At 43.3% G+C, this 12,975-nt stretch overlaps 1 protein-coding gene across 4 annotated transcripts in view; it reads right to left on the reverse strand.

Annotated features, from left to right (window-relative positions):
- The window catches only part of LOC131926066 (glutathione S-transferase A6-like), a 92,483-nt gene that overhangs the window by 47,612 nt on the left and 31,896 nt on the right, over window positions 1-12,975 (reverse strand). The window lies entirely within an intron of this gene.

Here is a 12,975-nt window from a genome sequence, read left to right on the forward strand (position 1 = left end):
TTTTATATTATCTTTTTGCTTGGAAAACAAAATTTTCTTTCAGAGACATAACCAATGTTCATTTTGAAGAAGTTGAAATAATAGACAAATCTAGACATCAAAAAGCCCATCTCCGTGTCCCAAGATAAACTATGAGATTCATGGGCTCTGAGAGACAGGATTGGCCAGGCCATAGATCCTGAACATTCAGTGGTATCTTGAGGTATCTGGACAGAGGGTGCCAGAAATCAGAAGAGCTGCAAGGGGAAGGGGAGGGGGAGGATGGTGTCTTTATGAGTAAGATGGTCTTTTTGGTATAAGTGGGAACTGACTTATTTTATAGTATATTAACTGGCTCACCTTCAAATCCCAAATCTCTATACATAAAAAGCCCAGTGAAACAAATGTAGAGAAAAAGGTAGCTTGTGGAAAACCACTGTTCTAAAATTCAGAATTAAAATAATAGTAATAAAATAAGAGGTGAATCAGTCTAATGATTATTCAGTCCTATGGCTTCATATCAGAATTGCCTGAGGTGCTTAAGATACAAGCCAGTGTCTTCATCAGCAAAATGGGAGTGGTCACATTAATATCATATAGGTTACTGAGATTTGCAGTCTGCATTCACATAACTACATCTTTAAAACTAAGACATGTAGTCAAAAGTTTTCTCCAGTCCCTCCCATCCCCTCGGTCCCGCAGCTGCTTAAAATAATCGCTCAGAGGCTTAATATTATTCACAAACTGTGTGGCCTATGGCAGACCTCTTGCTAGCCGGCTCTTATATCTTAAATTAACCCATTTCTATTAATCTATGTTTTGTCAAATGGCCGTGGTGTTAGCAGTCTGCTGGCATCTTGCTTCTCCTTCCGCACATCTCTCTAGACTCCACCTTTCTCTTTTCTATCTCTCTCTTTGGATTTCCTGCTTGTCTCTAAGCTGCCATAGGCCAAAGCAGCTTATTTATTAACCAATGGGAACAACATATATTCACAGCATACAGAAAGAGTACAGGGAGGAGAGGTGGAAGATAGGGAGAGGTGGAATGATTTGTTGGCTGAGAAGAGAGGTGGATGCAGAGAGCTGAGGGAAAGGCTGACATGAATGGCTGATCTGAGGGGCCTGTGCTGCCACCGGGGCTGCAGTGGTATCTGGGCTACTGCCAAGGGCCATGTCTGGGTTCGTAGTCCTGCTGCATCTGGGATCTATGGTGATGTCCATGGCCGGTGTTTGCACAGGGGTCATTGGAGCTATGCTGTGCTAAACCAGCCCAGGGCTTCACTGGCCGTGGGGATGGATATTGCAGCAGGTGGTCTGGCCCTACACCTCAGGGAAGAACTCGTCCTGCACTTGAGAAAGATAGTCTCACCCTTCACCATAGGCGTGTACCTCACCTGGGAAGCACACTGGAGCTGACTCAGTGGTTGGGGACACAGGTGAGCTGACCCTGAGGGCATGAGAGCAGGAGACCTGGCCCTGTGCCCTCTTCATCTGCCATGTGGTGGCATGGGTGAGGGAAAGATGCCTTCCCCCTCACAGATTACCACCTGTGGTGGGTGAGAGAGCCAGCCCTGGGGTCACTGGAGTAGGAGAGCTAGCCCTAACCCTCACGGGCTGCGATGCACGAGAAAGCAGCCTCTGTTTCCTCTCTGGGCAGCACACTAGAGCTGACCCTGTTGTTAGGGACACAGGTGAGCCAGCCCTGAAGGTGAGAGGGAGAGCAACAGAGCTGACCACACCCCCTTGTCTGCCATGTGGACGGTGAGGGTGAGGGAAAGATGCCCTTCCCCACTCTGCCTCTTGTTAGCTGTGGTAGGTGAGAGAGCTGGTCCCGGGTCAAGAGAACTAGCCCTGCCCTACACCAGCTACAGCACACAAGAGAGGGGGCCCTGCACCCTGCCTAGGCAGCACTTTAGAGCTCACCCTGTTGTTGGATCACAGGTGAGCCAGCCTGAGGACATGACAGCAAGAGAGCTGATCTGCCCCCACCCCCATCTCCATATGCCCCCTCCAGCAATCAGGAGAGAGGGCCCTGTACCTTGTCTGGGCAAAGCAGTAGAGCTGACCTTGGCTATCTGAGGGCCCAAGAGAAAGAGAACTGGCCCTGCTCCTTGCTGTAGGCTGCATTGGATGAACTAGCCGAGGCAGTGCTAGAGACCTCATGGGAAGCTAATGAGCTGACCAACCCAGCTACCACCACCCAAGCCCAGAACCAGAGCTATGAGTTGACCCACCCCAGCATCTACTGAACCTATGAACTGTTGGAGCATATGAAGAGGATGAACCTACATATCCAAAACAGAAGGATCTCCATGACACAGGATATCTAAGAGGAGTCCCAGTGAGAGCCCGTTATTGATGGTGTAGCAGAAACCAGAGTCCTCAACCAGACCAATGATTCGTGGCAATGAACACTTGCAAGAAAAGATGAATAAACTAAAAGTTAAACAGTGTGATTCAACGGGCCACACTACAGCTTCCATGACAAGTCTTCATCTTTTTGTTTGTTTGTTTGTTTGTTATTGTTTTGTTTCTTTGTTTTCTTTGGGTTTTGGTTTTTCTTTTCAATTTGGTTTTGTTTTCTTTGGGGGAGAGGTTGCAAGAGCAGAGGGCAGATGTGAGGGGACAGGGAGATAATTGGGAACAGAATGCATGATGTGAAAATCCACAAAGAATCAATAACAGTTTAAAAAAAAGTAAATATTGTACACCACCTGGATTGATTCACCCAATCATTCTGAATTGTTGCAAACTTACATGCTCAAGGACCAAGCCTATGTAAATTATGACTATTACATTGTTTTTCATATAAGTCCTTTGTCTTTCTTCTCTTTCAATAACCAAAATTCATTCTTCCTTAAAGATACAGAACTAGTTCATGCCTGTATAACATGTCATACATTTGAATGGGATAATGTTTAGTGTCATCTAAGGGCTCACACAGTATACCTAAACATCTTGCATCATGGACCTCCTGTTTCTCCCAGTTAATGCTTAATTCATTGAATATCTGAGAAGCAAAGGCACTAAGTCCTTCGAGTTGCATTTTGAACGCATAAATACATAAATTCCATGTTCTAATCTGTTGACACATTACCACCCATCTCAAAATTTAGCAGTGAGAATAAGCATTTAATTTTGTCATTAGGGAACAGAATAGGGATCGGCTAAGTGGGTTGTGCCCTGCCCATGTCAGTAACGTGTGTTTGAACAGGAAGAGTTAACCAGAGTCCTGAACGGGCTGTCCTCATACAGTGGGCAACTGCTGCTACCGATTGACATCAACTAGGGCTTCTTCACTGTGGGGAATTCTGGTTTCTATTTCTTATTGCCTTCAGCTCACAGATCACAGCTTCAGAGTATAGCCAAAGATGAACCTATAATTTCTATAGCCCAGAAAGACCCAATATTCCTCCTGGACAAAGACCAACTGAGTCCTGTTCATCTGCATCAGTATGGAGTTTGCAAACTGAAAAACAATGAGAAATTAATGAAAGAGGAAGAAAGTATAGCTCAATACATTTTCCATGAAGGCTAAGATAGCATAGATTGCTGGTCATCCTTATCGTTTCATTTCACATTGACAACACTCTTGTACAAGGCAAGGAAGAAGCATGCTCCTTTCAGAGAGCTAATGGAGAGAAGTCTCCATTAGGAGAATTGAGTATAAGGGAGTAATGAGTTGAAACTGAAGACAGAAAATAGTAAAAGCTCACTAAGAGCCAATCAGCCACTTTCCTGTTGAGATACAGAGGTGGGGGCTGTGGGAGACTAGGAAATGCTATGCAGTGGAAACAAGGTCTGCAGGTAGAAGCCTCAGTGCAGAGAAGGAGATCAGATGGGGAAAACCAGCTAAGATCGACTCAGACAACAAGACACATCAGGGGTAAGAGAATCCCATAGACGTCAGGAACAGAGCCTGCATGGACTACGGAGGCCAAGAAGAGTGGCCCTGGGCCAGGGTCGCTCTCACAATAAACACAATTAGCCTTCTTAAGACAATCCATCACTGGTGGGTTTTTTTTGTTTTGCTTTATTTTGTTTTGTTGTTGTTGCTTTGTTTGTTTGTTTTTTTCCAGAACAAAATTCTTTTGCTGCTCTGGAGCAAAAGTCTGAGAGTTCATTGGAGGCCCTGGGTTGGGTGACCCTTTCATTCTCATCCCATGCCTTGTGGCTTCCCTCCCTTCCCACTATCCCTTTTCTTCCATTCATGGTCAGGGTCACTCTTACTGAGCCGTGTTTCTTTACCCTGAGAGGGAACAGCCCTGAAATTTCAAGACATCCCTCTCCCTTCTATTCTTTCTCTCCAGTCTCCCCCTGGTAACGTCTCCACCTTCAAGGCAGTTTCTTTCACCCAGGAGCAGACCATTTATTGCCTACATGTATCTTCTCTGCCCTCCTCTCTTATTTCTCTTACAGATCTCTGAAGTCAACACGGATTGAGTGACACATGTCATCTCCTTTGCGGAATTATCTGACTCCTCACTTATTCCACAGTGTTATCTATACGCTGCAGTGTTGGAGGTGAACAGCACTGACACTTTGAAACGCTGGGAAAAGAATGCCATTGATTAATGGAGAGAGAAGTGAAGAGATGGACACCTAGGATAAGACATTTAATTATGATGCATACGTGGTAGAATATGTATTTACTTTTCGGGATATAGGAAATTTTTATTAAAAATTAAGGTAATATGGACTATTTGCTAAAATTCCAAGAAATAAAAAAAATAGTAAAGAATAAGGGCAAAATGTAGGGCACAACCAACTAGAGATAATATTTGGGGGAAAAAAACACTGATTGTAAGTTTGAAGAGGGTTTTTATGAATAATTACTTAGTGCAAGAATGTAACATCAAATGATCTATGGTAACATACAGTATTCATTCATATTCAGGGACGACCAAACTGTAATCGTGGAGGCTAGTACCGTCATGAGAGACACCCTAAATCATACGTCTGTAAGATGAATTGGAGAATCTTTGGACCTAACACAGAAACAATTAACATTTGTTAAATAGGTGAGTGAAACGATGATGGGATGCAGGCTAGCTATCCAGCTCATCCGGTAAAGGTATGTTAACGCCAAGCCTGAGGACTCCCAGAACCTGCGTGGGGGAAGGAGAGAACCAACTCCCGTTAATTGTACTCTGACCTCCACGCATAACCTGTGGCATGCTTGTGTGAGAACATATACACACAGAGACACACAGACACACACACACACACACACTCCAAAAAAATAGACAATATAATATAAAAATATTTTAATGATGTAATTATATATAAAATGAAAGTATAGCCTTCAAATTGTAAGTCACCTGAATATCTTACATATCTCACAAACTTTTACTTTTTTTTTTTGTTTTGCTTGAGATAGCCCACACTGGCCTGGAACTCACTATTTAGCCCAAGCTAGCTCAAATTTGTGGCAATCCACCTGTTTTAGCCTCGTGAGTGCTGTTGTTATTGACATGAGCCATATGGACGGCTTTCTTTGCAGGAAAGGGTCCATGATTTTATTCAGTTGTGATCTGAAATTTTCTCCTTTCTCCTCAAAGATAGGCATGGATGTTTTGCCCAGATTGTGGGGACCCACCAGAAGACCACCAAGGAAATTGAATCCCATATGTAGAAGCAAAGAGCCTTTAATTTCAAGCTCAGGGTTTGGTCTCTCTGTCCCATGCAGCGGGTGAGAACAGAGAGCCCAGAGCCCAGGCAGGTTGGGGTTTCTATCATAGCAGAGGTTAGGGTGAGGGAATCTCCAGGGTTCAGGACCCTGATTGGATGACATTTGTCTAAGGGTATAGGGAATGTTTGAAATGTCAGGTATTTCCTCTTAGATGCAGGTTCTCCCTGGGTAGCATCAGCCTATGGCTTTTCCTGAGTCCAGGTGTTGCCTGCCAGAGGTTGTGTCTGGGCTTCTAAGCCTCTCATGGAAGCTGTGTGGTCACGCTATTTTGCCCCCTACACACAATGGACAGCTGGTATCATATTTTTTCTTAAGATTTATATATGTGTATGAGTGTTTGCCGGCATATATGTATGTGCACCAGTGAGTGCCTGGTGCCTGTAGAGGCCAGAAGAGGGCATAGTATCCCCTGGAACTGTAATCACACGTGGTTGTGAGCCACTGTGTGAGTGCTGGGTTCCCAACCTGGGTCCTCTGCAAGAGCAGTCATTATTCTTGGTCTCTGAGCCATCTCTCCAGCTCCACGTGTGGATTTCTGATGCACTGTTTTTCATCCTGTTGCTGTTTTAAGAGAGGGTTGTGTTCCACATCATTTAATCCAGACTCTACTACAGCTCAGATCGCTCCACAGAGCGTCTCAAATTCTAATTATGAGTATGAAATTAACAGAGATTGAAACTATGACTTTTGTCCCAGTAAAATGCAATCTTCTGATAAAAACAATATTGGTATTGCTAATACAATGTGTCTTGTCTGTCTTTAAACAGTTTTTTGAGTGTCAGGGTGCTACATTAATATTAACCAGGCCTTTTGGAAGTGAAGGTCTTGGGAAGACCCAGGCATTGTTTTTCTGTCATCTTCTTGAGTGGATTAAATGGCAATGTTTTACCAACATTGATGTGTAATGATCCTAATCTTCAGTGTGATCGTCTTAGGAGAAAGGACTTTGAGAGGCAATTAGAACTCAAGGAGAGCACATTTCTGAATAGTGTGAATATTCTCGTAAAAGGGATTTCAGAGGGCCTGATAACTATGTGTAAAGAGTTTTCAGGGGGCCTGATAACTATGTGGTGATGCAACCAGGTATCAGCCAGAAGAACAAAGAAGTGGCCCCTACCCAGACAGAGTCTGTCAATGCCTCCATATTGGGCTTCCAGCCTCCAGAATCAAGAAATAAACCTCTGCTTTATGAGCAATATTATTAGTGGTATGTTTATAATTCCAGCCCTCACTGCTAAGATGCCTTATTCAGACTAAAGCCTCCTCTAAATCCTTAGTACTTTTGAAAATGAAGCTGCCACCACTTAACTTTTTCAAAGGCGGGAAGATTACGGCTCCTTGCTTTCTCTCTTATCTAGTCAAAGGTAGCATCTTTCTCCTAAGGTGAAAGGAATGCATGAGCAAGAACCATTTCTTTATAATCTGCCACATCTCCTACATGTGTATCAGACCCAAGGAAATGCAAGTGAACAGAACTGCATTTAGCGACAAACTAATTCACCTCTGGGAAGACCTTTCTTCAGGTACAATATTCAGACTTTTATTCATACACTGACATTTATTTAAGTACAATTTGAGGGGTTAAAAAATATCTAAGCCGGGCGGTGGTGGCGCACACCTTTAATCCCAGCACTCGGGAGGCAGAGCCAGGCGGATCTCTGTGAGTTCGAGGCCAGCCTGGGCTACCAAGTGAGTCCCAGGAAAGGCGCAAAGCTACACAGAGAAACCCTGTCTCGAAAAACAAAAAACAAAAAACAAAACAAAAAAAGTCTAAAAGTGTGTGTGTGTGTGTGTGTGTGTGTGTGTGTGTGTGTGTTCTATGTGTGTACATACACGTGTGTTGAAGCAGGCCAGAGGTCCATGTTGAGTATCATCCTCGGTCATTTTCTGGTTTTGTTTTTGTTTTGAGACAGGGTCTCTCACTGAACTTGTTGCTCACTGACTGTCCTAGACTACCTTGACAGCAAGCTCTGGGGACACACCATTCTCCACCCAGTCCTCCCCCAACAGTGCTGAAATTACAGCCACTTCCCCCCAGTTTTTATAAGGTTGCTGGGGGTTCAAACTCTATTCTTTTTTTTTTTTTTTTTTTTTTTTTTTTTTGATTTTTCGAGACAGGGTTTCTCTGTGTAGCTTTGCGCCTTTCCTGGATCTCGCTCTGTAGACCAGGCTGGCCTCAAACTCACAAAGATCCACCTGGCTCTGCCTCCCAAGTGCTGGTATTAAAGGTGTGCGCCACCACAGCCTGGCTCAAACTCTATTCTTGTGCTTACACAGCAAGCACGTTGCTGACTGAGCCTAGCTCCCTGTCTAAAAACCCTTGACCCTGTAACCCAGCACAGTTACAATGAGCATCCACCACCAACCCCAGCAGCAGTCATGTGAGAATTGCCAGAATCACCCCCATGTGACCACAGAATCCACAAATGGACTTTGTTCTCTCTACTGTTTGTCCAGAGCACAAGCATGGTGTGATTGCTATTGCTAAACTACACAGTCCCCAGTCCACTTCTTAGATACAGTCTTCTCTGTCTCCTGTCCTCTTACATGGCCCATAGTCATTTTTGTGTACAGTGTTAGAAGTCCTCCCAAAGGACGTCCCATAGAACATAGTTCCACAACACTGTCTACTTGTTGAGATCAACCCTAGTCATGTTTGTATTCCTTTTGTGTGTTTGAGACTGGGTCTCACTGTGTAGCCCTCACTGGCCTGGAACTCACTATGTAGACCAGGTTGGTCTCCAACTCACAGAGATCTACCTGGCTCTCATATCTGCATCTCTTCCTTCTTTAAATTGGGGACTCCTTTAATATTTTTTTTATTTCTTTTTACTTAAATTTTTTCTTACAGTGTATTTTGATCATACTCTTTTCCCTCTCCCAACTCCTCCCAGATCCTCCCCATATCCCTATCCACCCAAATTCATGTCCCTCACCTATGGGGGAAAAAAAAGAAAGAAAGAAAAACAACAAGATCAAAAAGTAAAAATCAAAACAGACAAATAAGCTAAACATGAAAATGAACAAGACAAAAACCATCAAAACAAAACAAAAAGCACAGAAAAAATTATGGGGTCCATTTTGCATTGGCCACCTACTCCAAAGCATGGTGCCTGGCCTGCAGTGTGGTTGATGGACCCATTTCACTGAGGAACACTGATTCTCCCCCTCCCAGCAGGCATCAATTGTAAACAGCTTCTTGGTTGGGGTGGGACTTTGCGTCCACCTCTCCTTCTGGGGGATGGAATTTTGTTTGGATTGAACCTGTGCAGGCCTTTTGCAGGCTGCCACCTTCTCTGTGAGTTCATATGTATCAACCTTTTTGGTCTGGAAGATGCTCTTTCCTTGGAGTCACTGGCCGACTCTGGCTCTCACGTTCTTTCTGCCTTCTCTTCCACATAGATCCCTGAGCCTCGAGAGGAGGGTTTGATGATGATATCCCATGTAAGGCTGGGCGTGCCAAAGTTTCTTACTCTCTGCACACTGGCCAGTCATGGATCTCTCTGTTAATTACCATCTACTCTAAGAAGAAGCTAGTAAGAGCTGAGCCATGCTCTCGTCTATGGGTATACTATTATGTCATTAGAAGTCATTTTATTTCTATGCCCCTTTAGCAGAATAATAATAGTAGGTTTTCCCCTAGGCCAAAGACTCTTCTGATCTCAGTTCTTTGCCATTTTAGCATTGGCAGATATGGGTTCCATCTCACGTCGTGAGCCTTAAATCGCATCCAATAGTGGGTTGCCCCCGTAACTCTTGTCTGCACCAGCATATCTTGCAGGCAGGTCACTGCTGTAGGTTGCAGTGTTCATGTCTGGGTGATAGTGATGGTTACTTTCTCCTCCTGTAATGGGAAAAGTGCCTTCCAGCACCATGAATGCTAGTCAGTAGGGGTGAACCTTCAAGTTGAGAACCAGCTTGAATTCTCCATGTTCAATGACATAAGTCAGTTGTGTCTTCAAGAGGATCTTACCATCAGGTTATGGAGAATAACCAAGAGTCTTGGCAATAGCCTGTAATGTCTGTTGGGGAAGGCCTCTGGGACCCCTTTGGACAATGACTTGACAAGATGTGGCCCATCCTTAAACCTGGAGGCTTGACATGGTGGCATAAGACATCCAGTTAGAGAACTATCTCTCCCATTATATGGTGATGCCATATAAATTCTTTTTTTATATGCACATGTTTTAGGGAACTTCTACAGTTAGTACATGTCCTAGTGGCTTTTCAAAGCCATTTTATTTCAAAGGGCTTTTAATGTTAATGTTGTCCCTCTCTATATTCCCTCCTTTACCCTGCCCTCTAACCCTCCTTCCCATTTAATCTTCCTATTCTAGTTTCTGCTCTATCTCTTCATAACATTATACTCTACTTCCATTTCCTCTTCCTTTGAAGACCCATGTTTACATTTCTTGAGGCCCTGACCAAAACTATCTCCTTGCTCAGAACAATTCTTTATACTGTTACAGCTGTGTACATAGCTAACTTCCATCTTTTCTTGTTCAAATGGTCTATCAAAGTGCTTTTAAAGTAGCACCCTTTCTGACACACCTCACAGACTAGAGTTGTCATCCCACTAACAGATCCCATTCAGTGGTTTGACACATTTGTAAAATTCTGCAACTATAGACCCTCTGGTTCTAGAACATCTTGTTCACTTCAAAAGGGATGACAACGACAAAATCTGCCTGCATGCTTTGTGGCCACTCTCCTCTCAACCCCTTCAGCCACAGCCAACACTAATGTTCTCACTGCTTGGTGGGATTTAAATGGTGTTGATGCCTCACACAGGTGAATCATGCAGTGTAGGCACTTCTGCCCTTACTTCTTTTGCGCAACAGGGATTTTCAATGTTAATCTGTGTGGCATACTCCCTTGTATCACTATGGAACATTCTCACATCTGTTCATCTGCTGATGGATATTTGGCTTATTTCCCAGTTTTGAATATGGTGAATGATGCTGCTAAAAGCAATTTTAAACAAGTATTAGAGAGGGTGTATTTTCTTTTATCTTGGATATTTTCAGTAGTGAGTTTTCTGGGTCATCGGTAGTTCTATTCAATTTATTGAAGAACTTCCCACAATTTTATGCATCTTATTATCAATCAAGGAAGAAGACTACATGCTCTGACATTATGGGAGCACTCTAGATGCATTAGTCTGATAAGAAATTCTCCAGACAAACCCTGAGTCTTGCATCAGCCTGTAAGAAACATTGTCAACTTGAGCAGTCCATACATTTGTAGTCCTCATTTTTGAGATGTCTGGAAACTGAAACTCAAACTTTTGTAATCTTTCTCTTCCCCTGTCTTGGTCTCTAGACAATCATTTTGTTCCTTGACCAAAGCTTTTTGCCAGATCCTAGCCTCTAAAGGCTGGGCCCCTGCAATTTCAGTATCCCTGTTATTCCCATTGATGAGTTTGGGGAAAACTCTGTCACTGTGCTACATTCATGAACTGCATCTAGTTCAATACAGATGTTCATTTGGATTCACTTTGAGTGCCATCTTCTCTTGTGTCCACTGGGAAGTCCCATATTGGTCATGACAGTGTATATGCCCAACACCCAACTGATATCACTCATGGTCCCTTATGACTGTCCAACTCACTCAGGGTGGGACCTAAGCCCTTGCTGTGATACCCATTGAGGTAAGAACAGAAAATGTACCATCCAAGGTTCTTCCTTTGTCTTCACACAGAAATTATGTTTGGCAGCAATGAGCTGAGTACTGCTCTGAACAAGCTTCACCCCATCAGAGTCTACCATGGCTGTTCACTGGAGCACCAAACTCATTTTTTGAAAGGAAGAAAGAAAGAAAAAAAGAAAGAAAGAAAGAAAGAAAGAAAGAAAGAAAGAAAGAAGAATAAAATGTCTATAGGCCCCATGCTTTCAAGATGGAGGGAAAATGTTTGATGAAATGACTGACTAGCAAAAGACAATTACCTGGTAATCTCACCAGTTTATGTAAAAATATAAATAAGGACAGAGCATTTTTCATCCTGTTTTCATCCCTTTTCTTGCCAATATTCTTTTCTTTTAGCCTATTAGTTCATTAATGTTTAATACTCCATCCTGATATGTTGTGAGTTCCTTATTTCTTTGTGGTTTTAGTTCATTTTTGTATTTGGGGGTTTTGTTTAATTGCTTGTTTGAGACAGAGTCTCATGTAGCCCAGGCTGGCCACACACTTAATGTATAACCAGGACTAACCTTGAGCTTCTTACCTCTACCTCCCCAGCATTGAGATTACAGATATGCACCACAATGGTAATTTACTACAAACTAAAAAGTCAGGTTTCACTTGATTTAAAAGAGTATCTGTGGTTTAAAAGACTATTAACTGTAGCATCCAAGGAGGTCGTGAGGAAGATTTAGTGGATTCTGTGTTGGCATGATTTGATTCTAATCTTGGTTCTGTCTCATATAAGCTCTGTCGTGCGGATGGAACCCAACCTTAGTTTCTTCTTCTGTAAAATGGGATGGAATCCTGTTGGTTTTGTTTGTTTGTTTGTTTTAGCATGCTCTGTGGATTAGTTTAACATTTCTACGTGGATGTACATAGCTAGGAAGAGCAGGGTCTGTCTGGGTCTGTGACTTACACACCAGGTAAGCAAACGGAGCACAGATAGCCCTGAAGGTAATGCTTGCAGGCTCTGACCCTTCTTCATGCCCAGCCACGGGGCTGGCCCAGGGACAATGAACCATAGCGGGTTTGTTTTTACAGCCACTGTCCCTTGTGCTGAGGATACACACCCAGCGAGCGGTTCCCAGGTTCTGCCCCAAACACCTTCCCAGATCTTAGAATCCAGAGGCCTGAAACAGAAGCCACATAGACTCACAGTAAGTACACACGGCTTGGGGAGCCTGGCCGCCACCCTCACGTGTTAGCTCAGACCCAAGTCAAGCAACCGTCAAAAGTATCGCAGGAGCAGCAGGATTTTTACATCAAAGTGTCTGTCAGAGCCACACACAACCTGCGTGACGAGCAAACCCAAGCAAAGAAGTATTCACTTTACCAATTCTTTTAAAAACTGGCTTTATTTACTAAGGGCTTAATAAGTCACACAAAATGTTGTTTGGATTAATTATTAAGTATAATTTTAAGATAGTTATTTTATTGTATTGTATGTCCATGGGACAAAGTCTTATGTTTTGTAGGCCTGATTTGCCTAGAATTTGGTATGTGAGCCTCACTTGCCTAGAATTTGGTATGTAGACCAGTCTAGCTTCAGACTCACAGAGATCCTTTGCCTCTGCAACAGGGTAGGGGGACTAAAGGTGTATGCCACCACACTCACCGAA

Source organism: Peromyscus eremicus, chromosome 16_21 (assembly GCF_949786415.1).
Source record: "Peromyscus eremicus chromosome 16_21, PerEre_H2_v1, whole genome shotgun sequence".
Lineage (NCBI taxonomy): Eukaryota > Metazoa > Chordata > Mammalia > Rodentia > Cricetidae > Peromyscus > Peromyscus eremicus.